Raw genomic sequence first — 25000 nt, 5'->3', positions numbered from 1 at the left:
AGACATCTGTTCTAAAGCAACATGTCTAATATCACCATAATGTATTACACAGAGAGTACTGTCAGACATCTGTTCTAAAGCAACATGTCTAATATCACCATAATGTATTACACAGAGAGTACTGTCAGACATCTGTTCTAAAGCAACATGTCTAATATCACCATAATGTATTACACAGAGAGTACTGTCAGACATCTGTTCTAAAGCAACATGTCTAATATCACCATAATGTATTACACAGAGAGTACTGTCAGACATCTGTTCTAAAGCAACATGTCTAATATCACCATAATGTATTACACAGAGAGTACTGTCAGACATCTGTTCTAAAGCAACATGTCTAATATCACCATAATGTATTACACAGAGAGTACTGTCAGACATCTGTCCTAAAGCAACATGTCTAATATCACCATAATGGATTACACAGAGAGTACTGTCAGACATCTGTTCTAAAGCAACATGTCTAATATCACCATAATGTATTACACAGAGAGTACTGTCAGACATCTGTCCTAAAGCAACATGTCTAATATCACCATAATGGATTACACAGAGAGTACTGTCAGACATCTGTCCTAAAGCAACATGTCTAATATCACCATAATGGATTACACAGAGAGTACTGTCAGACATCTGTCCTAAAGCAACATGTCTAATATCACCATAATGGATTACACAGAGAGTACTGTCAGACATCTGTTCTAAAGCAACATGTCTAATATCACCATAATGGATTACACAGAGAGTACTGTCAGACATCTGTCCTAAAGCAACATGTCTAATATCACCATAATGTATTACACAGAGAGTACTGTCAGACATCTGTTCTAAAGCAACATGTCTAATATCACCATAATGTATTACACAGAGAGTACTGTCAGACATCTGTCCTAAAGCAACATGTCTAATATCACCATAATGTATTACACAGAGAGTACTGTCAGACATCTGTTCTAAAGCAACATGTCTAATATCACCATAATGGATTACACAGAGAGTACTGTCAGACATCTGTTCTAAAGCAACATGTCTAATATCACCATAATGTATTACACAGAGAGTACTGTCAGACATCTGTCCTAAAGCAACATGTCTAATATCACCATAATGGATTACACAGAGAGTACTGTCAGACATCTGTCCTAAAGCAACATGTCTAATATCACCATAATGGATTACACAGAGAGTACTGTCAGACATCTGTCCTAAAGCAACATGTCTAATATCACCATAATGGATTACACAGAGAGTACTGTCAGACATCTGTCCTAAAGCAACATGTCTAATATCACCATAATGGATTACACAGAGAGTACTGTCAGACATCTGTCCTAAAGCAACATGTCTAATACCACCCATTATGTATTACACAGACAGTACTGTCAGACATCTGTCCTAAAGCAACATGTCTAATACCACCCATAATGTATTACACAGAGAGTACTGTCAGACATCTGTCCTAAAGCAACATGTCTAATATCACCATAATGGATTACACAGAGAGTACTGTCAGACATCTGTCCTAAAGCAACATGTCTAATATCACCATAATGGATTACACAGAGAGTACTGTCAGACATCTGTCCTAAAGCAACATGTCTAATATCACCATAATGGATTACACAGAGAGTACTGTCAGACATCTGTCCTAAAGCAACATGTCTAATATCACCATAATGGATTACACAGAGAGTACTGTCAGACATCTGTCCTAAAGCAACATGTCTAATACCACCCATAATGTATTACACAGACAGTACTGTCAGACATCTGTCCTAAAGCAACATGTCTAATATCACCATAATGTATTACACAGACAGTACTGTCAGACATCTGTCCTAAAGCAACATGTCTAATATCACCATAATGTATTACACAGACAGTACTGTCAGACATCTGTCCTAAAGCAACATGTCTAATATCACCATAATGTATTACACAGACAGTACTGTCAGACATCTGTCCTAAAGCAACATGTCTAATATCACCATAATGGATTACACAGAGAGTACTGTCAGACATCTGTTCTAAAGCAACATGTCTAATACCACCCATAATGTATTACACAGAGAGTACTGTCAGACATCTGTTCTAACACAACATGTCTAATACTGAGACGAGCAGAGAAGCTACAAGGACACTCATGATTCCCGTATGTATGAAACATCTCAGATCAGGAGTGCTGATCTAGGATCAGGTCCCCCTGTAATCCTGTTCAGTATGTGTTAAATTAATGAAATCTAATGCATGAATTAGTTGTGTTACTAATCCATCATGTGACTTTGTGTTAAGGTTTAGAGAACACAGAAGAACGAATTAGTCCACTGTGACATTTTGACAGAGATTCACGCTAAGCTTTAGATAAATCAAATTCATTCATTCTCTACGAATGCATTTGATTTCAGTAGGAACTGTGAGTTGCACACACACACACACACACACACACACACACACACACACACACACACACACACACACACACACACACACACACACACACACACACTTCTGAGTTGAGACCCATGTAGGGAGTGACTATCAGTTTATATATATTATAAATGGTTGTATTTCCATCTCAAAGTAGTTTATCCTGAGACTAGTTCATACAGCACGACTAGATGTTATTGGAAAATGTAGCAAATTCATTGAAAATGTGAAATTCATATCTAATTTACATTATGTATTCACACTCCTGAGTCAATATATATTAGAGTCACAGCAGTGGTTACAGCTGGGAGTCTTTCTGGGTAACTTTGTGGGTAACTTTGTCAAGGTTCTGGGTAACTTTGTGGGTAACTTTGTCAAGGTTCTGGGTAACTTTGTCAAGTTGGTAGATGATAATTGCTAGATAAATGCATTTTCATGCCATAGATTTTCAAGCCGATGTAAGTCAAAACTGTAACTTGGCCACTCAGGAACATTCAATGTCATCTTGGTAAGCAACTCCAGTGAATATTTGGCCTTGTGTTTTAGGTTACTGTTCCACTGAAAGGTGAATTTGTCTCCCAGTGTCTGTTGGAAAGCAGACAACCATGTTTTCCTCTAGGATTAGCCCTAATTAGTTTATTTTTATCCTTAAAAAGACTCCCTAGACCTTGTCAATGACAAGCATACCCTTAACATGATGCAGCAACCACGAAATATGAAAATATGGAGTGGTACTCGGTGATGTGTTGTGTTGAATTTGCTCCAAAACATAACACTTTGTATTCAGGACAGTTCATTTATTTGCAGTGTTACTTTAGTGAATTGTTGCAAACAGGATACATGTTTTTTTACATGTTTATTCTTTACAGGCCTCCATCTTTTCACTCTGTCATTTAGATTAGTATTGTGGAGCATATTATAATGTTGTTGATCCATCTTCAGTTTCTCCTACTACAGCCACTCTGTAACTGTTTTAAAGTCACCATTGGGCTCATGGTGAAATCCCTGAGCGGTTTCCTTCCTCTCCGGCAACTGAGTTAGGAAGGTCGCCTGTATCTTTGTATTGACTGTGTGTATTGATACAACATCCAAAGTGTAATTAATAACTTCATGCTGAAAGAGATATTCAAAGTCTGCTTTTTTATTTTGACCCTTCTACCAATATGTGCCCTTCTTTGCGAGGCATTGGAAAACCTCCCTGGTCTTTACAGTTGAATCTGTGTTTGAAATTGATTACTCGACTGAGGGACCTTACAGATAATTGTATGTGCGGAGTACAGAGATGAGGTAGTCCTTCAAAAATCATGTTAAACACTATTATTTCACACAAAGTGAGGCTTGCCATAACAAATGGGTTGATTACTTATTGACTCAAGACATTTCACCTTTTTATTTGTAATTCATTTGTAAACATAATTCATAACATAACACTGTGACATTATGGGGTATTGTGTGGAGGCCAGTGACACAAAATCTCAGTTGAATCCATATTACATTCAGGCTGTAAAACAACAAAACGTGGAAAAAGGCAAACGGTGTGAATACTTATTGAAGGTACTGTAGTTAACTAGGCCGGGATTCAAATCAGATGCACTTTCAACACGTACACAGCACTTAACATAGGCCATTTCTACTTGAACCTCCATCTGCAGAGTTAACCATGAATGTCATCGCTGTGAACATTTGGGATATTGCCTTTGAAAAAGGTGCATTGTTGGTTGTGCAATGCACTTGTTGGTAACATAACAATCTCGGCCCTAGTTAGTTAGTAGGTTTGGTATTAGTTAGTCACAGAGTATACATTACATTAAATAAATGATGATAGTACTGAACAAAACATCAAAAGCAAAAATGTTTATGTATATAAATACTGAATACCCCTGTCATGGTAGACAGGAATACATGTCAACCTATCTATGTGTTGTGTTACTGTGTAGGGAGTGGTTCAGGAGGGGCCAATTTGGTCCACAGGCAGTCCCAGAAGGCTGGCTGCAGAGCCGCGTCCTGGGGCCAGTCCAGGTAGGTCCTGGGGCCAGTCCAGGTAGGTCCTGGGGCCAGTCCAGGTAGGTCCTGGGGCCAGTCCAGGTAGGTCCTGGGGCCAGTCCAGGTAGGTCCTGGGGCCAGTCCAGGTAGGTCCTGGGGCCAGTCCAGGTAGGTCCTGGGGCCAGTCCAGGTAGGTCCTGGTCTTGACCAGCCTGGCCAGGCGGTGGTGGCCAGACAGCTGCCTAGGGGGGTATGTCCTCCAGGAAGACCAGGATACGGATGTCCGTGTGCTCCACCAGCAGATGACGGGTGGCCAGTCGCAGCTCCAAGGAGCACCAGTTACTGCGCAGGTAGTGACGACTCACCAGACCCTGAGCGTGGCGGCTGCCGTAGAGGCCGTCTGTGTTGTTATCCATGATTTCCTTCCCCAGCTGGAAGTCCCTACTGTGCAGACAGAGACACAGGAAGGGAGGCCAGGCAGCAGCTACTCCAGCACCCAGCGCTCATCTCTACCACTGTATGACACAAAAGCATCACAGTAGTAGCTCCCTCTGGGGTTGGGCCTCTGCACCACCTCTTCTAGTCAACTATGTGCAATGTGGCAGAAGGCCAGCTGATGGGGCAGCACCACCAGTATGAAGCGGAGCAGGTCTAGGGAGGTGCAGATGAACAGGACAAAACACACATCCAGGGAACAGTGGGCCTCCGAGTACCTGCGGAAGTTCTGGATACCATTTTCATTTTTGCATGTCATCTCCAGCTCTCCCTCGATCCAAAATATGACCTGGACATGTTGCTGTCTCCTGGCCCAGTTGTCCAGCCAGGCATTATCACAGATGCAGTGCAGGTGAGGACCAAAGAACTCCATAAACCTCAGGAAGGTGAGGGGCTCTGGAAAGCTGTCCAACATGCTGAACTCCTCTATAGCATGACATTTAATCACACTGAGGGACTGCAGGTCTCTGCTCAGCTCCTCCTCCAGAGTGAGGATCTATTCGATAAGGTTCAGGCTCTCCAGTCTGGATAGATTGTGGAACATGATACCCAGTGTCAGACACCTTAGCTGCACAAGCCTGTTCAGGTCACTCATGTCCACAAACTCTGGTGAGAAAATCAACTGGAACTCAAACTGGAACTCAAACTCCTGCAGGGAGGCGAAGTACTTTGCAGCAAAGTGAGACCCACACAGGAGATATCTGTCATGGCCTTGAGGTAGACAACTGACTGGAAGAATGGTCTCCAGCAGTCTTGAAGATCACATTAGATGGAGTCGTGAGCTGAAGGACAAAGTCTTGTTTTGGGGTGCTGTCCATGGTGATGTTGAGAGTAAGGGAAGACACCAAATATATGGTGAGATTTCAACTTGTCTGTGACTCACTAGGAGGAGGAGGAAAGTCTAAATATATGTTATTTAGGGAGGTGAGGTGGACGAATGCAGATGTTTATGACTGGGTTATATTAAAGTTTTAGGGTTTCCATGCTGTGTAGGGCAAAGAAACTGAACCTCAGTTTACCATGTCCCTTAAATAGATTTTATTGCATTTGAAATCCAGCCATTTCAGATTTATCAAACAGAACTGTTCTGAGGTGATGTTTGTGATGTGAAAGTAACACAAGGCAAGTCTCCTCAGCCATGTGACAGGACCCCCGGAGGGTCACTGTTATGCAGGTGAAGGAGGACCCAAACGCGACTTAACAGAAACAGAGTTTATTAATGCTCAAAACCGAATAACTGAAATCCTCTAGATAGTAGAGGGGAAAACAACTGGAGAAGCGGCCACAGACTGCAGGTCGCTTCGGGTAGGCGCAGGCCGTAGTCAACTGAGACACCTGCTCACACGCAGCGTCTGAAGAAGGCACAAAACACGACAGGACAGGGTGATACACAATCACGGCAAAAAACACGACAGGACAGGGCGAAACGCAATAACAGCATGGAATACAAAACAAGGAACCGACGGCACAGGAACGGATCACAAAGGAATAAATAGGGACTCCAATCAGGGGAAAGGATCGGGAACAGGTGGGGGAAGACTAAATGATGATTAGGGGAATAGGAACAGCTGGGAGCAGGAACGGAACGACAGAGAGAAGAGAGAGCGAGAGAGTGAGAGAGGGAGGGGGAGAGAGAGGGATAGGAGGGAAAGAACCAAACAAGACCAGCAGAGGGAAACGAATAGCATGGGGAGCACAGGGACAAGACATGACAATAAATGACAAACATGACAGTACCCCCACTCACCGAGCGCCTCCTGGCGCTCTCGAGGAGGAACACTGGCAGCAACGGAGGAAATCATAGATCAAACGGTCCAGCACGTCCCGAGAAAGAACCCAACTCCTCTCCTCAGGACCGTAACGAAAAACGATAAAAAGGGAAACTAGGGTACTACTCTAAAAAAAAAATGAGAACTAGGGACAGACTGAGACACAGCAAGGGCAGGGACAAGAACAGGAGAGATGCGATGGCAGGGAACAGACTGAGACCCAGCAAGACCAGGAGCAGAAGCAGAAAAAATTACCAGACTTCTTCTGCGCGCAGTCTGAACACGCAGCCACGAAACGGCGCGTGTCACGCTCCTGAGTCGGCCACCAAAAGCGCTGGCGAATAGACGCAAGAGTGCCTCGAACACCGGGATGACCAGCTAACTTGGCAGAGTGAGCCCACTGAAGAACAGCCAGACGAGTGGAAACAGGAACGAAAAGGAGGTTACTAGGACAAGCGCGCGGCGACGCAGTGTGCGTGAGTGCTTGCTTAACCTGTCTTTCAATTCCCCAGACTGTCAACCCGACAACACGCCCATAAGGAAGAATCCCCTCGAGATCAGTAGAAGCCACAGAAGAACTAAACAGACGGGATAAGGCATCAGGCTTGGTGTTCTTGCTACCCGGACGGTAAGAAATCACAAACTCGAAACGAGCGAAAAACAACGCCCAACGAGCTTGACGGGCATTAAGTCGTTTGGCAGAACGGATGTACTCAAGGTTCTTATGGTCTGTCCAAACGACAAAAGGAACGGTCGCCCCTCCAACCACTGTCGCCATTCGCCTAGGGCTAAGCGGATGGCGAGCAGTTCACGGTTACCCACATCATAGTTGCGCTCAGATGGCGACAGGCGATGAGAAAAATAAGCGCAAGGATGAACCTTATCGTCAGACTGGAAGCGCTGGGATAGAATGGCTCCCACGCCTACCTCTGAAGCGTCAACCTCGACAATAAATTGTCTAGTGACGTCAGGAGTAACGAGGATAGGAGCGGACGTAAAACGTTCTTTTAGAAGATCAAAAGCTCCCTGGGCGGAACCGGACCACTTAAAACACGTCTTGACAGAAGTAAGAGCTGTGAGAGGGGCAGCAACTTGACCGAAATTACGAATGAAACGCCGATAGAAATTAGCGAAACCTAAAAAGCGCTGCAACTCGACACGTGACCTTGGAACGGGCCAATCACTGACAGCTTGGACCTTAGCGGAATCCATCTGAATGCCTTCAGCGGAAATAACGGAACCGAGAAAGGTAACGGAGGAGACATGAAAAGAGCACTTCTCAGCCTTTACGTAGAGACAATTCTCTAAAAGGCGCTGTAGAACACGTCGAACGTGCTGAACATGAATCTCGAGTGACGGAGAAAAAATCAGGATATCGTCAAGATAGACAAAAACAAAAATGTTCAGCATGTCTCTCAGAACATCATTAACTAATGCCTGAAAAACAGCTGGCGCATTGGCGAGACCGAACGGCAGAACCCGGTACTCAAAATGCCCTAACGGAGTGTTAAACGCCGTTTTCCACTCGTCCCCCCTCTCTGATGCGCACGAGATGGTAAGCGTTACGAAGGTCCAACTTAGTAAAGCACCTGGCTCCCTGCAGAATCTCGAAGGCTGATGACATAAGGGGAAGCGGATAACGATTCTTAACCGTTATGTCATTCAGCCCTCGATAATCCACGCAGGGGCGCAGAGTACCGTCCTTCTTCTTAACAAAAAGAACCCCGCCCCGGCCGGAGAAGAAGAAGGCACTATGGTACCGGCGTCAAGAGACACAGACAAATAATCCTCGAGAGCCTTACGTTCGGGAGCCGACAGAGAGTATAGTCTACCTCGAGGAGGCGTGGTCCCTGGAAGGAGATCAATACTACAATCATACGACCGGTGAGGAGGAAGGGAGTTGGCTCGGGACCGACTGAAGACCGTGCGCAGATCATGATATTCCTCCGGCACTCCTGTCAAATCGCCAGGTTCCTCCTGAGAAGTAGGGAGAGAAGAAACGGGAGGGATGGCAGACATTAAACACTTCACATGACAAGAAACGTTCCAGGATAGGATAGAATTACTAGACCAATTAATAGAAGGATTATGACATACTAGCCAGGGATGACCCAAAACAACAGGTGTAAACGGTGAACGGAAAATCAAAAAAGAAATAGTCTCACTGTGGTTACCAGATACTGTGAGAGTTAAAGGTAGTGTCTCAAATTTGATACTGGGAAGATGACTACCATCTAAGGCAAACATGGGCGTAGGCTTGTCTAACGGTCTGAAAGGAATGTTATGTTTCCGAACCCATGCTTCGTCCATGAAACAACCTTCAGCCCCAGAGTCAATCAAGGCACTGCATGTAGCACCCGAACCGGTCCAGCGTAGATGGACCGACATAGTAGTACAAGATCTAGATGAAGAGGACTGAGTAGTAGCGCTCACCAGTAGCCCTCCGCTTACTGATGGGCTCTGGCCTCTTACTGGACATGAATTAACAAAATGTCCAGCAACTCCGCAATAGAGGCACAGGCGGTTGGTGATCCTCCGTTCCCTCTCCTTATTCGAGATGCGAATCCCTCCCAGCTGCATGGGCTCAGTCTCAAAGCCAGAGGAGGGAGATGGTTGCGATGCGGAGCAGGGAAACACCGTTGATGCGAGCTCTCTTCCACGAGCCCGGTGACGAAGATCTACCCGTCGTTCTATGCGGATGGCGAGAGCAATCAAGGAGTCCACATCTGAAGGAACCTCCCGGGAGAGAATCTCATCCTTAACCACTGCGTGAGTCCCTCCAGAAAACGAGCGAGCAGCGCCGGCTCGTTCCACTCACTAGAGGCAGCAAGAGTGCGAAACTCAATGGAATAATCCGTTATGGACCGTTCACCTTGGCATAAGGAAGCCAGGGCCCTAGAAGCCTCCTCACCAAAAACTGAACGGTCAAAAACCCGAATCATCTCCTCTTTAAAGTTCTGGAATCTGTTAGAGCAATCAGCCCTTGCCTCCCAGATAGCTGTGCCCCATTCTCGAGCCCGGCCAGTAAGGAGTGAAATGACGAAAGCAACCCGAGCTCTCTCTCTAGAGTATGTGTGGGGTTGGAGAGAGAACACAATCTCACACTGCGTGAGAAAGGAGCGGCACTCAGTGGGCTGCCCGGAGTAGCAAGGTGGGTTATTAACCCTGGGTTCAGGAGGCTCGGCAGGCCAGGGAGTAACAGGTGGCACGAGACGTAGACTCTGGAACTGTCCAGAGAGGTCGGAAACCTGAGCGGCCAGGTTCTCCACGGCATGGCGAGCAGCAGACAATTCCTGCTCGTGTCTGCCGAGCATGGCTCCTTGGATCTCGACGACAGTGTAACGAGCGTCTGAAGTCGCTGGGTCCATTCTTTGGTCGGTTCCTTCTGTTATGCAGGTGAAGGAGGACCCAAACGCGACTTAACAGAAACAGAGTTTATTAATGCTCAAAACCGAATAACTGAAATCCTCTAGATAGTAGAGGGGAAAACAACTGGAGAAGCGGCCACAGACTGCAGGTCGCTTTTCGGGTAGGCGCAGGCCGTAGTCAACTGAGACACCTGCTCACACGCAGCGTCTGAAGAAGGCACAAAACACGACAGGACAGGGTGATACACAATCACGGCAAAAAACACGACAGGACAGGGCGAAACGCAATAACAGCATGGAATACAAAACAAGGAACCGACGGCACAGGAACGGATCACAAAGGAATAAATAGGGACTCCAATCAGGGGAAAGGATCGGGAACAGGTGGGGGGAAGACTAAATGATGATTAGGGGAATAGGAACAGCTGGGAGCAGGAACGGAACGACAGAGAGAAGAGAGAGCGAGAGAGTGAGAGAGGGAGGGGGAGAGAGAGGGATAGGAGGGAAAGAACCAAACAAGACCAGCAGAGGGAAACGAATAGCATGGGGAGCACAGGGACAAGACATGACAATAAATGACAAACATGACAGTCACAAAGGACATTGAGCTCATATTGATATTGAAATGAACAGAAACCTCCATGTCGTTTAGATTCTTCAAATAGTAGATCAAGCTCAAATCAACACTGTCCTCAACACCAGGAGAAAGGTGGATGTTGAGCACCTGAAGTCCATGACAGTTTCTCACTGCCGATGCTGAATGGTTCACCGTTTTAAGGTTCCAGAAATCAAGTCTCAACACTGTTTCACAAACAGACTCAAAATGAATGCTTTTCTTGTTGAAAAGAAAAGGAACGCAGTATACTGATACCAGACTGAAGAAGCTGTGTCTATGGCTCATCAATGCTTGGCAAACTAAGATTTGAGATGTTTTTAAAGCATCCAAATGCTCCATCGTCTAACCGGCGAGGATCAAGAAATGAAAACCTCACCCCTTGAAGACGATGGAAATAAAGAAGTACATAGTCTATTGGTAAATAGCCCACCCATTTTCACCTACCTCATCCCCACAGTTTTTATTTATTTACTTTTCTGCTCTTTTGCACACCAATATCTCTACCTGTACATGATCATCTGATCATTTATCACTCTAGTGTTAATCTGCAATATTGTAATTATTCGCCTACCTCCTCATGCCTTTTGCACACATTGTATATAGACTCCCCTTTTTTTTACTGGGTTATTGACTTGTTAATTGTTTACTCCATGTGTAACTCTGTGTTGTCTGTTCACACTGCTATGCTTTATCTTGGCCAGGTCGCAGTTGCAAATGAGAACTTGTTCTCAACTAGTCTACCTGGTTAAATAAAGGTGTTCTCAACTAGTCTACCTGGTTAAATAAAGGGGAAATAAAAAAATAGGGAGTGGCCAGCATCCCCTTCATAATCTAATCTACTCTAATTGGGCCCCCTGTGGAGCTGCACTATAACTGTGTAATGGCCTGGAATAGACATGGCATGTGACAGACACACACACGCGCGCACACACGCACACACGCACACGGCTGGCCTACCATTGGCTGATCTGACACACACCACATACACACACAGGGTGATACTTGATCTAATCTGATGGGAGTCATGAGGTGGAACAACAGGTCATTATTAAAACCAACACAGCACTACTTACCTTCTGGAACCAACACACTACAGATGTTCAGCAGGCTAGTGGTTTTAGCTTTAGCTAGAATCTCTCTTCCAATGTTTTTATTGTCATTTTTAAAGATCTACAGATTTCTTTAAAAAAAGTTCATCTTATTTGTCCTTGTTCTCATTCCCCAGGAGAGAGGAAAAAAATGATCAGACTGCCAGCTATAGCATGACAGTAAAGAGCAAAACTGTTATTGTGATGCTTTGAAACTAACCAACAAAAGCATTTGTTGAGGTTTCTTCTGTGTGTCCTTTTATACAGACAATGAGATGACTGATTTAAGGGGAGCAGGACATCCAGTCTGCACACATTCACACACACCTCCTACAGATGTTGTCAACCACAACCAGTCAGTCCCACAGCCAGGTTATCAGACTTGTCTCAGCATGGAAATGAAAGGCTGTGAGAGAAAGAGAAGGGAAGAAGAGGGGTGAAACACTCGGCCTTCAAGATTTCAGCTTTCAGCGTCATTCCATCCACTCTCCGCTGGTCCACAATTAAGGTGGCACGTGACATTCCTCTGAGTGTGTGTGTGTGTGCGGCATGTATGTGTGTGCCTGTGTGCGTTCTCAATTCTCTCTCTCTCTCTCGGGTTTTAATGGCGGGGCTGGGAGTGTAGGCTGGCTCAGGGATACATCAACAGAGAGGTGCTGAACACTGTCTCATCATCATTATTATTACTATTCATCTTCACAAGAGCCTTTCAGATGCTGCCAGACACACACACACACACACACACACACACACACACACACACACACACACACACACACACACACACACACACACACACACACACACACACACACACACACACACACACACACACACACACACACACAGCAGCATCAAAGTGCCTCTATTCTGGCTAGGCCCCAACACCAGATGTTGAGGGTTTGGTCATAAAATTAGAATTTCCCTTTAGGCTTTATATGAAGAATATAGGCTACATATTGTACAAGGGATGTATTATATATCTGGGAAGCTGCATCCCAAATGGCACTCTATTCCTTATACAATGCATTACTTTTTACCAGAGGCCAAGGGAACTTGTCAAAAGTAATGCACTATGTAGGGAACAGGGTGCCTTTGGGACACAACCTATATCTGTGTCTATGCAGCAGCTTTGTTCACGCAAAACAAGCAACCCACCAAACAACCAATCAATAAATCAATCAAAATGTCTGCCCTAATCTAGAATTTATGTAGCTTCCCAGGGGTAGCTTCGTCACTCTGACAGTGCATTATCCCAAAGCTATTCTTGCCTACAGTACTCCAGAGAGCAAAGTCTTTCTTTATAGCTTAGACAATAGTATTATTTAACCTCTGAACCCTTCTGACCTCAGACTGCGTGTGGTGTGTTTTGAGCTGTGTGTTTTGTGTATGTGTAGCTGAGATGGTGATAGTGAGCTAGGCTTTAGCTCAGTGGGCTAGCACAGTCATGAGTCATGCAGATGACCGGTAATACATGTCATTCACATTGGGTATAAAGATGTTGTGTGTTTGTGAGAGAAAGATGACCCCCGACCCCCACAATGTAGAGAGTATTTCTGGAACAAAGTCGGTGTAGGTGTTTTTCTGTGTGACCACGAGGGAGGAGTGTGTCAACGTGCGAGGGAGAGAGGGAAGTAGGGACGAGGGATATAACTTTCTGTGAGAATGAGGGAACACACACACACACAGGTAATGAGGGTAACATTTGAAGCACCTCAAAAGGCACAGCCTGTTTGATGGGATTCAGAAAAACTCACACACACACACACAAACCGAGGAACACGATGGAAAATTAGAGCTTCCGGAAAAGTCATTAGTGTGTGAAAATGTCAAGACTGACTTTAAGCTTCCCACAGCTCACTGGACACACACCTCTTAAACAGACACCACTGACCTCACCTTCCAGAGAGGGGGAGAGGAGGAGAGGAGAGAGGCGAGAACGAAAGAGAGAAACAAACCATCAGTTCATCAATCCGTCTTCTCCTCCGGTCTTTCTCTCACACCATCAGTTCATTGTTGAGACCTTGTTAATTGTGCCAGTCGGTTTCATAAAATACCTACTGCTTCGCCACACACACACACACACACACACACACACACACACACACACACACACACACACACACACACACACACACACACACACACACACACACACACACACACACACACACACACACACACACACACACACACTGTGTGGCTTGGTCATGAGTCAATGACAGTAATGTCTGTCTCTAAATGTCAGCTGTCTTTCTATTCAAATGCTGCTGTCTGCTAGAAAAACATAATGAAGGTCTGTCTGTCTGTCTGTCAAACAAAGAGGAAAGACACAAGGACAGTTTGTTTTGATGGAGTCTGGCGGGCTGCATGTCTGTCTGTCACAAGGACAGTTTGTTCTGATGGAGTCTGACGGGCTGCATGTCTGTCTGTCTGTCTGTCTGTCTGTCTGTCTGTCTGTCTGTCTGTCTGTCTGTCTGTCTGTCTGTCTGTCTGTCTGTCTGTCTGTCACAAGGACAGTTTGTTCTGATGGAGTCTGGCGGGCTGTCTGTCTGTCTGTCTGTCACAAGGACAGTTTGTTCTGATGGAGTCTGGCGGGCTGCATGTCTGTCTGTCACAAGGACAGTTTGTTCTGATGGAGTCTGGCGGGCTGCATGGCTGTCTGTCTGTCTGTCTGTCTGTCTGTCTGTCTGTCTGTCTGTCTGTCTGTCTGTCTGTCTGTCTGTCTCAAGGACAGTTTGTTCTGATGGAGTCTGGCGGGCTGCATGTCTGTCTGTCACAAGTACAGTTTGTTCTGATGGAGTCTGGCGGGCTGCATGGCTGTCTGTCTGTCTGTCTGTCTGTCTGTCTGTCACAAGGACAGTTTGTTCTGATGGAGTCTGGCGGGCTGCATGTCTGTCTGTCACAAGGACAGGTTGTTCTGATGGAGTCTGGCGGGCTGCATGTCTGTCTGTCTGTCTGTCTGTCTGTCTGTCTGTCTGTCTGTCTGTCTGTCTGTCTGTCTGTCTGTCTGTCTGTCTGTCTGTCTGTCTGTCTGTCTGTCACAAGGACAGTTTGTTCTGATGGAGTCTGGCGGGCTGTCTGTCTGTCTGTCTGTCACAAGGACAGTTTGTTCTGATGGAGTCTGGCGGGCTGCATGTCTGTCTGTCACAAGGACAGTTTGTTCTGATGGAGTCTGGCGGGCTGCATGGCTGCATGGCTGTCTGTCTGTCTGTCTGTCTGTCTGTCTGTCTGTCTGTCTGTCTGTCTGTCTGTCTGTCTGTCTGTCTGTCTGTCTGTCTGTCTGTCTGTCTGTCTCAAGGACAGTTTGTTCTGATGGAGTCTGGCGGGCTGCATGTCTGTCTGTCACAAGGACAGGTTGTTCTGATGGAGTCTGGCGGGCTGCATGTCTGGCTGTCTGTCTGTCTGTCTGTCACAAGGACAGTTTGTTCTGATGGAGTCTGGCGGGCTGCATGTCTGTCTGTCACACGGACAGTTTGTTCTGATGGAGTCTGGCGGGCTGCATGTCTGTCTGTCTGTCTGTCACAAGGACAGTTTGTTCTGATGGAGTCTGTCGGGCTGCATGTCTGTCTGTCTGTCTGTCTGTCACAAGGACAGTTTGTTCTGATGGAGTCTGGCGGGCTGCATGTCTGTCTGTCACACGGACAGTTTGTTCTGATGGAGTCTGGCGGGCTGCATGTCTGTCTGTCTGTCTGTCACAAGGACAGTTTGTTCTGATGGAGTCTGGCGGGCTGCATGTCTGTCTGTCTGTCTGTCACAAGGACAGTTTGTTCTGATGGAGTCTGGCGGGCTGCATGTCTGTCTGTCACACGGACAGTTTGTTCTGATGGAGTCTGGCGGGCTGCATGTCTGTCTGTCTGTCTGTCACAAGGACAGTTTGTTCTGATGGAGTCTGGCGGGCTGCATGTCTGTCTGTCTGTCTGTCTGTCACAAGGACAGTTTGTTCTGATGGAGTCTGGCGGGCTGCATGTCTGTCTGTCACACGGACAGTTTGTTCTGATGGAGTCTGGCGGGCTGCATGTCTGTCTGTCTGTCTGTCACAAGGACAGTTTGTTCTGATGGAGTCTGGCGGGCTGCATGTCTGTCTGTCTGTCTGTCACAAGGACAGTTTGTTCTGATGGAGTCTGGCGGGCTGCATGTCTGTCTGTCACACGGACAGTTTGTTCTGATGGAGTCTGGCGGGCTGCATGTCTGTCTGTCTGTCTGTCACAAGGACAGTTTGTTCTGATGGAGTCTGGCGGGCTGCATGTCTGTCTGTCACACGGACAGTTTGTTCTGATGGAGTCTGGCGGGCTGCATGTCTGTCTGTCTGTCTGTCACAAGGACAGTTTGTTCTGATGGAGTCTGGCGGGCTGCATGTCTGTCTGTCTGTCTGTCACAAGGACAGTTTGTTCTGATGGAGTCTGGCGGGCTGCATGTCTGTCTGTCTGTCTGTCACAAGGACAGTTTGTTCTGATGGAGTCTGGCGGGCTGCATGTCTGTCTGTCTGTCTGTCTGTCACAAGGACAGTTTGTTCTGATGGAGTCTGGCGGGCTGCATGTCTGTCTGTCTGTCTGTCTGTCTGTCACAAGGACAGTTTGTTCTGATCGAGTCTGGCGGGCTGCATGTCTGTCTGAAATGGTTTAATAACTTGTTGAATGTCATTTACATGATTTTAGATGGTGACTATCTTTTCCATTCATCTGGAGGAATGTTTTGATGGAAACTGGCAGACAGTTGTACAAGGTTGAAATGGTTTGCTGTTGCGCATGCGTACGTGTGTGTGTATACGCTTCTCTAAACCCAACATCTCCTATCAGCCCCATAGAGCCAAATGACTGACTCATTTACATTACATTTACATTTAAGTCATTTAGCAGACGCTCTTATCCAGAGCGACTTACAAATTGGACTCCAACTCCGCACTTAGAGGAACATTAGGAGTTTACGTTAGGAACACTGGGAGCCAACTTTCAGTCACAACAAAGTCACCAGCTTGACATATTTAAAGCTTTTCTCATGTAATTAGAGTCAGTTATAAAACCTAAAAACACAAACGCTAAAACCCCAGGTGAATTTAGTCTTTCTACCAATTTTTAGTTTTGACGTTGAAAGCAATAAGTTGAAGCATATTATGCCATATTAAAATATCAAAACAATTCCTTTCTGATGTCTTGGGAATTCCTCCGTTTTGCGAAGCTCAGCAGAGCTTTAGTTTCAGTGGTGCTCGTCTAGTGAGAGCAGAGATGCCTCATATGGTGAGTCTTCACTCATTCATTTCATTCCTTTTCTTATCCCTCCCTCCTTCTCTTTCTTCCCTTTGTCTCAGGGGGAGAAAGGGTTCTCCCGGACGGCTTCAGTCAAGTGTCTGCTCATCTGATCTGAATATGTTCTATTTAAGACAAGTAAGGCCTCGCGCACACGCACACACACGCGCACACACCCACAGTGTATTAATGGGTGGAACTCTTTCTTCCTCTCCAACTCAGCCACACACTTGCATAAAAGATGTCAGGCCTCGACACAGACACAGACCCTTTACTATGTGCCACGGTGTCCACTCAGCACCACACGGTAAATCACAGGACTATGTAATAACAGGTAGCCAGCACTCAAGTGTGTGTTTTCTTTCTAACAGGGCACTATATTTCTACTCTTCACAAACTACTACTAGAGGTTCACAGATCTCCTAGGACCAGTCTTTCCCAGCCTAAGACACACTCTTTCAACACTTCTGGTTTTTAGAGGCAGACCAAAGTCACACATTTAAAGGGATAGTTCATCCAAAGCACCCTTTAAGGTAATACATAACTTCATGTTTGGTTTATTCACCTGGCCAATGTCTCCGAAATACAACTTTTGTTCATATTCGTGGCAAAAAACCCAATGTAAGCCAATATCAACGATTTTAGCATTTATGTGTTTCAAAAGCGTCTGCTAAATGGCATATATTATTATTATTATTATGTCTAATTCCACGTATTTTAGATGAACTCTCCCTTTAAGGCAAGGTCAGGGTAAATACCAGCTCTTACATCTAGAATGCATGTGTTTGAGTGGATGTGTTTGAGTAGATGCATGGGTTTGAGTAGATGCATGTGTTTGAGTAGATGCATGTGTTTGAGTAGATGCATGCGTTTGAGTGGATGCATGCGTTTGAGTGGATGCATGCGTTTGAGTGGATGCATGCGTTTGAGTGGATGCATGCGTTTGAGTGGACGCATGCGTTTGAGTGGACGCATGCGTTTGAGTGGACGCATGCGTTTGAGTGGACGCATGCGTTTGAGTGGACGCATGCGTTTGAGTGGACGCATGCGTTTGAGTGGACGCATGCGTTTGAGTGGACGCATGCGTTTGAGTGGACGCGTTTGATGGACGTTTGAGTGGACGCATGCGTTTGAGTGGACGCATGCGTTTGAGTGGACGCATGCGTTTGAGTGGACGCATGCGTTTGAGTAGACGCATGCGTTTGAGTGGACGCATGCGTTTGAGTGGACGCATGCTTTTGAGTGGATGCATGCGTTTGAGTGGATGCATGCGTTTGAGTGGATGCATGCGTTTGAGTGGATGCATGCGTTTGAGTGGATGCATGCGTTTGAGTGGATGCGTGCGTTTGAGTGGATGCGTGCGTTTGAGTAGATGCGTGCGTTTGAGTAGATGCGTGTGTTTGAGTAGATGCGTGTGTTTGAGTAGATGCGTGTGTTGGAGTGGATGCGTGTGTTGGAGTGGATGCGTGTGTTGGAGTGGATGCGTGTGTTGGAGTGGATGCGTGTGTTGGAGTGGATGCGTGTGTTGGAGTGGATGCGTGTGTTGGAGTGGATGCGTGTGTTGGAGTGGATGCGTGTGTTGGAGTGGATGCATGTGTTGGAGTGGATGCGTGTGTTGGAGTGGATGCGTGTGTTGGAGTGGATGCGTGTGTTGGAGTGGATGCATGCGTGTGTGGAAATACTGCGATGACGAGCCAATGTTTTGGAGCGTATCGTTTCTGACAGGAAAGGCTTCAGACGTTTAAAACAGCGCTGTTGAAGAGAAGCCAATGTTCCTTTCATTTCTGTCAAAACCAGAACATAGGCCAGGAGCAGTAGGAGAGAGAGACAGACAGAGGGAGAAATGTACAGAGCTGAGCAGACTACACCACTTCTTCTAAGCTCAACAGGACTTTCTGGGGTAAATTCTGTATTTAAAAAAACAGGTAAATAGCAGCACTGTCAAATGAAGCTCAGCCTAGATTGGGCTGGTATTACATCATGGCTGAAGCACACAGCAGGGTGGAAGACAAAGGTAATCAGAGGGCTGTGGGAGGAATAGGCACTGGAATACACAGAGAGAAAGAAAAGGATGAGAGGGAGAGAGAGAAAGGTTCATGATATATGAAAAGAACTGGACGTTACAGGGCCTTCCTTTTGAAATGAAGCTAGCTTTCTGCCATTAGAGGAGAGGACAGAGAAGGACAGTGGTATAGACCATAACAAGTGAAGAAAACAGAAGAAAAAGAAAGAGAGCAGAAAGAGAGAGCAGAAAGAGAGAGCAGAAAGACAGAGGAAGAGAGAGCAGAAAGACAGAGGAAGAGAGAGCAGAAAGACAGAGGAAGAGAGAGCAGAAAGACAGAGGAAGAGAGAGCAGAAAGACAGAGGAAGAGAGAGCAGAAAGAGAGAGGAAGAGAGAGCAGAAAGAGAGAGGAAGAGAGAGCAGAAAGAGAGAGGAAGAGAGAGCAGAAAGAGAGAGGAAGAGAGAGCAGAAAGAGAGAGGAAGAGAGAGCAGAAAGAGAGGAAGAGAGAGCAGAAAGAGAGGAAGAGAGAGCAGAAAGAGAGGAAGAGAGAGCAGAAAGACAGAGGAAGAGAGAGCAGAAAGACAGAGGAAGAGAGAGCAGAAAGACAGAGGAAGAGAGAGCAGAAAGACAGAGGAAGAGAGAGCTAGAGAGAGAGAAAAGACATACAGAGAGAAAGAGAGAGACACGGAGAAACCGACAGACAGAAAGAGATAATTTACAGCTATGATCATCAGAATTCCTATAGGATGAGATCAGTCTTCCACTGACAAGTAATGACACAATATGAAACCTACATACACTGAGTGAACAAAACATTAAGAACACCTTCCTAATATTGAGTTGCTCCCTTTTTGCCCTCAGAACAGCCTCAATTGTCAAAAGTGTTCCACAGGGATGCTGTCCCATGTTGGCTCAAATGCTTCCCATGGTTGTGTCAAGTTGGCTACATGTCCTTTGGGTGGTGGACCATTCAAGATACACACGGGAAACGGTTGAGCATGGAAAAACCCGGCAGCATTGCCGTTCTTGACGCACTCAAACTGGTGCGCCTGGTACCTACTATCATACCCCATTCAAAAACACTTAAATATTTTGTCTTACCCATTCACCCTCTGAATGGCACACATACACAATCCATCTCTCAATTGTCTCAAGGCTTAAAAATCCTCTTTCATCAACACTGATTGAAGTGGATTTAACAAGTGACATCAATAAGGGGTCATATCTTTCACCTGGATTAAACCTGGTGTATGTGTGTGTAACAGTTCCTTCCAAAATATATACCTATATAAAGAATATTGTAATTCCTGACCATTGTACATCTGTTTGTGTCCCAAATGCCCCCCTATTCCCTATATAGTGCAAAACGTATGGCAAAAACCCTATGGGCCCTGGTCAAAAGTAGTGCACTATATAGGGGATAGGGTGACATTTGAGACTCAACCTTTGTGTTGTACAGGTAACTTCTAATGCGGTTTCCTGACATAGTTGGATTCTGTTGAAAGCTGCAGCACAACTAGGTCAAGGACATTTTTTATACACACACACAAACACACACACAACACACACACAACACAGACAACACACACAGACAACACACACACAACACATACACACACACCTGGTGGTCTGCTTTGTGCTGGACAGGATTAAAGGCAGCATGGGGTCCAATTAGACTTCCAAAAACAACCACGGTGTAGGAGGAGCTACTGCTGTGTTTGTGTCTCAGTATGTGTGTGGTGTGTATGTGTATGTGTATGTGTATGTGTATGTGTATGTGTATGTGTATGTGTATGTGTATGTGTATGTGTATGGTGTGTGTCAGAGGGAGGGAAAGAGAGTGCGAGAGAGAGGAGAGGGAGCATAGCAGCAGCTTTACTGTTTCCTGTAGCAGGTTATCACAGACTAACAGCAGCTTTACTGTTTCCTGTAGCAGGTTATCACAGAATTACAGCAGCTTTACTGTTTCCTGTAGCAGGTTATCACAGACTAACAGCAGCTTTACTGTTTCCTGTAGCAGGTTATCACAGACTAACAGCAGCTTTACTGTTTCCTGTAGCAGGTTATCACAGACTAACAGCAGCTTTAGTGTTTCCTATTAGACAGGTTTAGTGTTTCCTATCACAGAATAACAGCAGCTTTACTGTTTCCTGTAGCAGGTTATCACAGAATTACAGCAGCTTTAGTGTTTCCTGTAGCAGGTTATCACAGACTAACAGCAGCTTTACTGTTTCCTGTAGCAGGTTATCACAGACTAACAGCAGCTTTAGTGTTTCCTATAGCAGGTTATCACAGAATAACAGCAGCTTTACTGTTTCCTGTAGCAGGTTACCACAGAATTACAGCAGATTTACTGTTTCCTGTAGCAGGTTATCACAGAATAACAGCAGCTTTACTGTTTCCTGTAGCAGGTTATCACAGAATTACAGCAGCTTTACTGTTTCCTGTAGCAGGTTATCACAGACTAACAGCAGCTTTAATGTTTCCTATAGCAGGTTATCACAGACTAACAGCAGCTTTAGTGTTTCCTGTAGCAGGTTATCACAGACTAACAGCAGCTTTACTGTTTCCTGTAGCAGGTTATCACAGACTAACAGCAGCTTTAGTGTTTCCTGTAGCAGGTTATCACAGACTAACAGCAGCTTGTGTGTGTATGAGTGTTTATGTGTGCGTACTTGGTGCATATGCACCCGCACATGAGATTGTGTGTGTCTGAGTCTGTGTGTGCGCTCGCGCAAAATGTGTACAAGTGTGTGTGTGTGTGTTTATACGGTCCTCCCACATTAGCTAATCTCATCCTAAATCAGGCTGATTTTCCCCCTCTACTCCCAGATAATATGGACTGCCTGACTACGTCCCAAATGGCAACCAATTCAGCCCTATGGCCCTGGTCCAAAGTAGTGCACTATATAGGGAACAGAGTGCCATTTGGGATGCAGACCCATGACTTCTATTAATGCCAATCAAACTCATTAGACATGTAAATTGATCAGGGACTTTTCAGTGCTGACATTTACATTTGAAACAGGTTCTCTCACACCTTTTCTTCATCTTCTCTGTTTTCCCACTTTTAATGTGTTCCTCTTCAAAGACTTGCTGGTCTTGCCTTGGAGCATTCGTCAGAGCGGTCCTGAAACCCTACTCTTCCACCCTTCCTTGTCATTTCCTCCCCCACCCAGGATAGTGCCACCCAGCCCCAACGGAGAACTGAGAGGTGCCCATCTTACAAGGGCCACCACACCCCCTGACCTGTCATAAAGAGCGGAGACTGACAGAAGTATGTGAGTATCTCTCACTCTTGCACACAATGGCCATAGCAGTGTAGTCTGGAGGCCTGTACCCATTAACTGAACATGCCCATGCCAACTGCATGTGAGCACACACATACAGAATAGTAGATACACACAGACCTAACAATAGTGGGAAAAGGCCTGGGAATGCTCAATACACCAGAATACTGCTTTTGAACCATAGTCCATTTCATGCATAAATACCGAAGAATAAAGCCTGAGAATTAAAGGTTTGATTTCTAAACATGACATATAATCTTGAACTGTAGTTCAGAAACCTCAACATGAGTTGTGTTTATGAACAGTAGTTCACACCACACCACACACACACACAAATATGGAGGTATTCAATCTTTCCTAGTGAACGTTAAGGTTTGCATAACGTGTCAAAGGCACTTCACTACGGTTTAAACTACACATCGCTTTCGTGTGTGTGGAAGCTTTGTGGAAAGAGAGAAAGAAAGAAAGAAAGAAAGAAAGAAAGAAAGAAAGAAAGAAAGAAAGAAAGAAAGAAAGAAAGAAAGAAAGAACGAACGAACGAACGAACGAAAGAACGAAAGAAAGCCCAGTAAAAGCCAGGGAAGATGTCCCATTGTCCTATTCATTAGCCTGGTACACACACCCGTACACACACCTGTAGACTACTCATCACACAGAGGACAGAGTGATGGGGAGATCAGCCAATAAAAAAGATATAGAGAGAGAAATCAGATCAGACCAAGAGACAGATCAGAAAGACAGAGTGGTGACAACAAATCTAATCCTCTAGGGGTGAGGTGAGGTTCCACCAATCAAGGCCTTTCCATCCAATCAACATGCGGAGCTTAGATCCAGATACTCCCCCAACAAGGAGCACAATATGGAACTAAATCCATCATGTTCCATTCAATCCAGCAGCAAATGGATTCCCTATAAAGAAGGTGACTGCTTACGTTACGTCAAACAGGAATGTATCATTTTGTAATACAGATTTGCTTGAACTTGGGTTCACCGCGAATAACGCTGGATGGAATTATAGATACTTGGGAGGAGGAGGAGGAGGAGAGCAGAGGAGGATAAAGACATGACAGGAGACGTGTGTTTGTGTAACTGACACCTTGGCTCTGGTTGAGAATGTCATTCTCCAGACAGATTGGACTTAAATAACAGACATGAAAATGCTCTGTACAGTAAGATCGGGTTAGCTGTGTGTGTATGTGTGTGTGTGTGTGTGTGTGTTCTAGATAGATTTAACTGATAGGAACACAAACATAAAGCCACAAAGACAACGTACTGTAGGATCAGGTTATCAGGTTAGTGATATTGTTAACAATACACAACTATGTCACCGTGTCTCTCTCCTGGTTGACTAGTGGAAAACAGGGCTGTTGAGAAACAACACTGTCATGTTGAAATGATGCCGTGCAGCATCGAGGCAGACAGAACCTTTGACCCTAACCTGATGTGACTGACTTTCAACCTGAGTTGTCTGCATGACTCCAGAACAAATTATACCTCTGAGCTAAATCTCATTGCTAACATCAATCTTCTGGGCCCGTGTTCTCAAACCCAGTTGAAGTGCTGATCTAGGGTCAGTTTACTGTAAATCCTAATGATTAAGAAGGGGTATCTGATTCTGATTCAGCATTCCTACTCAGATACTTTGTGAATATGCACTCAGGGGCCGTATGAGTCAAGCGTCTCTGAGTGGGAGTGCTGATCTAGGGTCAGTTTACTGTAAATCATAATGATTAAGAAGGGGTATCTGATTCTGATTCAGCATTCCTACTCAGATACTTTGTGAATATGCACTCAGGGGCCGTATGAGTCAAGCGTCTCTGAGTGGGAGTGCTGACTTAGGATCAGTTTGGCCTTTTAGATCACTATTATTAAGAATACATGGATGTGTATGTGTGTGTGTGTGTGTGTGTTTGTGCCTGTGTGTTGTGTGTCTGTGTGTGTGTGTGTGTGTCTGTGTGAGCTTCATACTCTGAGATGCTTTGTGAATACAGGCCTTGGTCTGAGGGATTGTCATTGCGTAAGCTTTAGTTCAGTGAACCACCTCTGCTACAGTGACTGACACAAAGAAGAAAATAGGAGAGTCCCCAAAGCACACTGACCCCCATTTACTCTCTAGTAAAAACTCATGCCATTAAACTCAAACCCAAATATTACCATGCTCCACAAAGAGAGTTTTTGGCTGAGAGTGCAGGGCGAATAGTTAAGAGGGAGAAACGACACACGATACTCAGGGTGAATATTTAGAGAGAGAAATTACATGCACGATACTCAGGGTGAATATTTAGAGAGAGAAACAACACACACAATACTCAGGGTGAATATTTAGAGGGAGAAACGTTACACACAATACTCAGGGTGAATATTTAGAGGGAGAAACGTTACACACAATACTCAGGGTGAATATTTAGAGGGAGAAACAACACACACAATACTCAGGGTGAATATTTAGAGGGAGAAACAACACACACGATACTCAGGGTGAATATTTAGAGGGAGAAACAACACACACGATACTCAGGGTGAATATTTAGAGGGAGAAACAACACACATGATACTCAGGGTGAATATTTAGAGAGAGAAACAACACACACGATACTCAGGGTGAATATTTAGAGGGAGAAACGACACACACGATACTCAGGGTGAATAGTTAGAGGGAGATGTCATATTGGGCAGTACAAAATGTGATAAAGTACCGTTCCTAAGCAGTCA

The 25000-nt window shown here is 45.3% G+C and overlaps 1 long non-coding RNA gene and 1 pseudogene across 1 annotated transcript in view; both read right to left on the bottom strand.

Moving 5' to 3' along the window:
• Positions 1 to 3866: 3866 nt before the first annotated feature.
• Positions 3867 to 5599, bottom strand: LOC124020796 (annotated as a pseudogene).
• A 5865-nt stretch (positions 5600 to 11464) lies between these two features.
• LOC124020793 overlaps positions 11465 to 25000 on the bottom strand; it is a 37219-nt gene continuing 23683 nt past the window's right edge. The window contains exon 4 of the long non-coding RNA XR_006836144.1: positions 11465 to 12155. This is a non-coding gene — a long non-coding RNA (uncharacterized LOC124020793). The remainder of the gene's footprint in view (positions 12156 to 25000) is intronic.

This window comes from Oncorhynchus gorbuscha, unplaced genomic scaffold (genome assembly GCF_021184085.1).
Source record: "Oncorhynchus gorbuscha isolate QuinsamMale2020 ecotype Even-year unplaced genomic scaffold, OgorEven_v1.0 Un_scaffold_912, whole genome shotgun sequence".
NCBI lineage: Eukaryota > Metazoa > Chordata > Actinopteri > Salmoniformes > Salmonidae > Oncorhynchus > Oncorhynchus gorbuscha.
The sequence above is the reverse complement of the archived record's forward strand: the minus strand, read 5'-3'. Positions and strand labels throughout refer to the sequence as shown.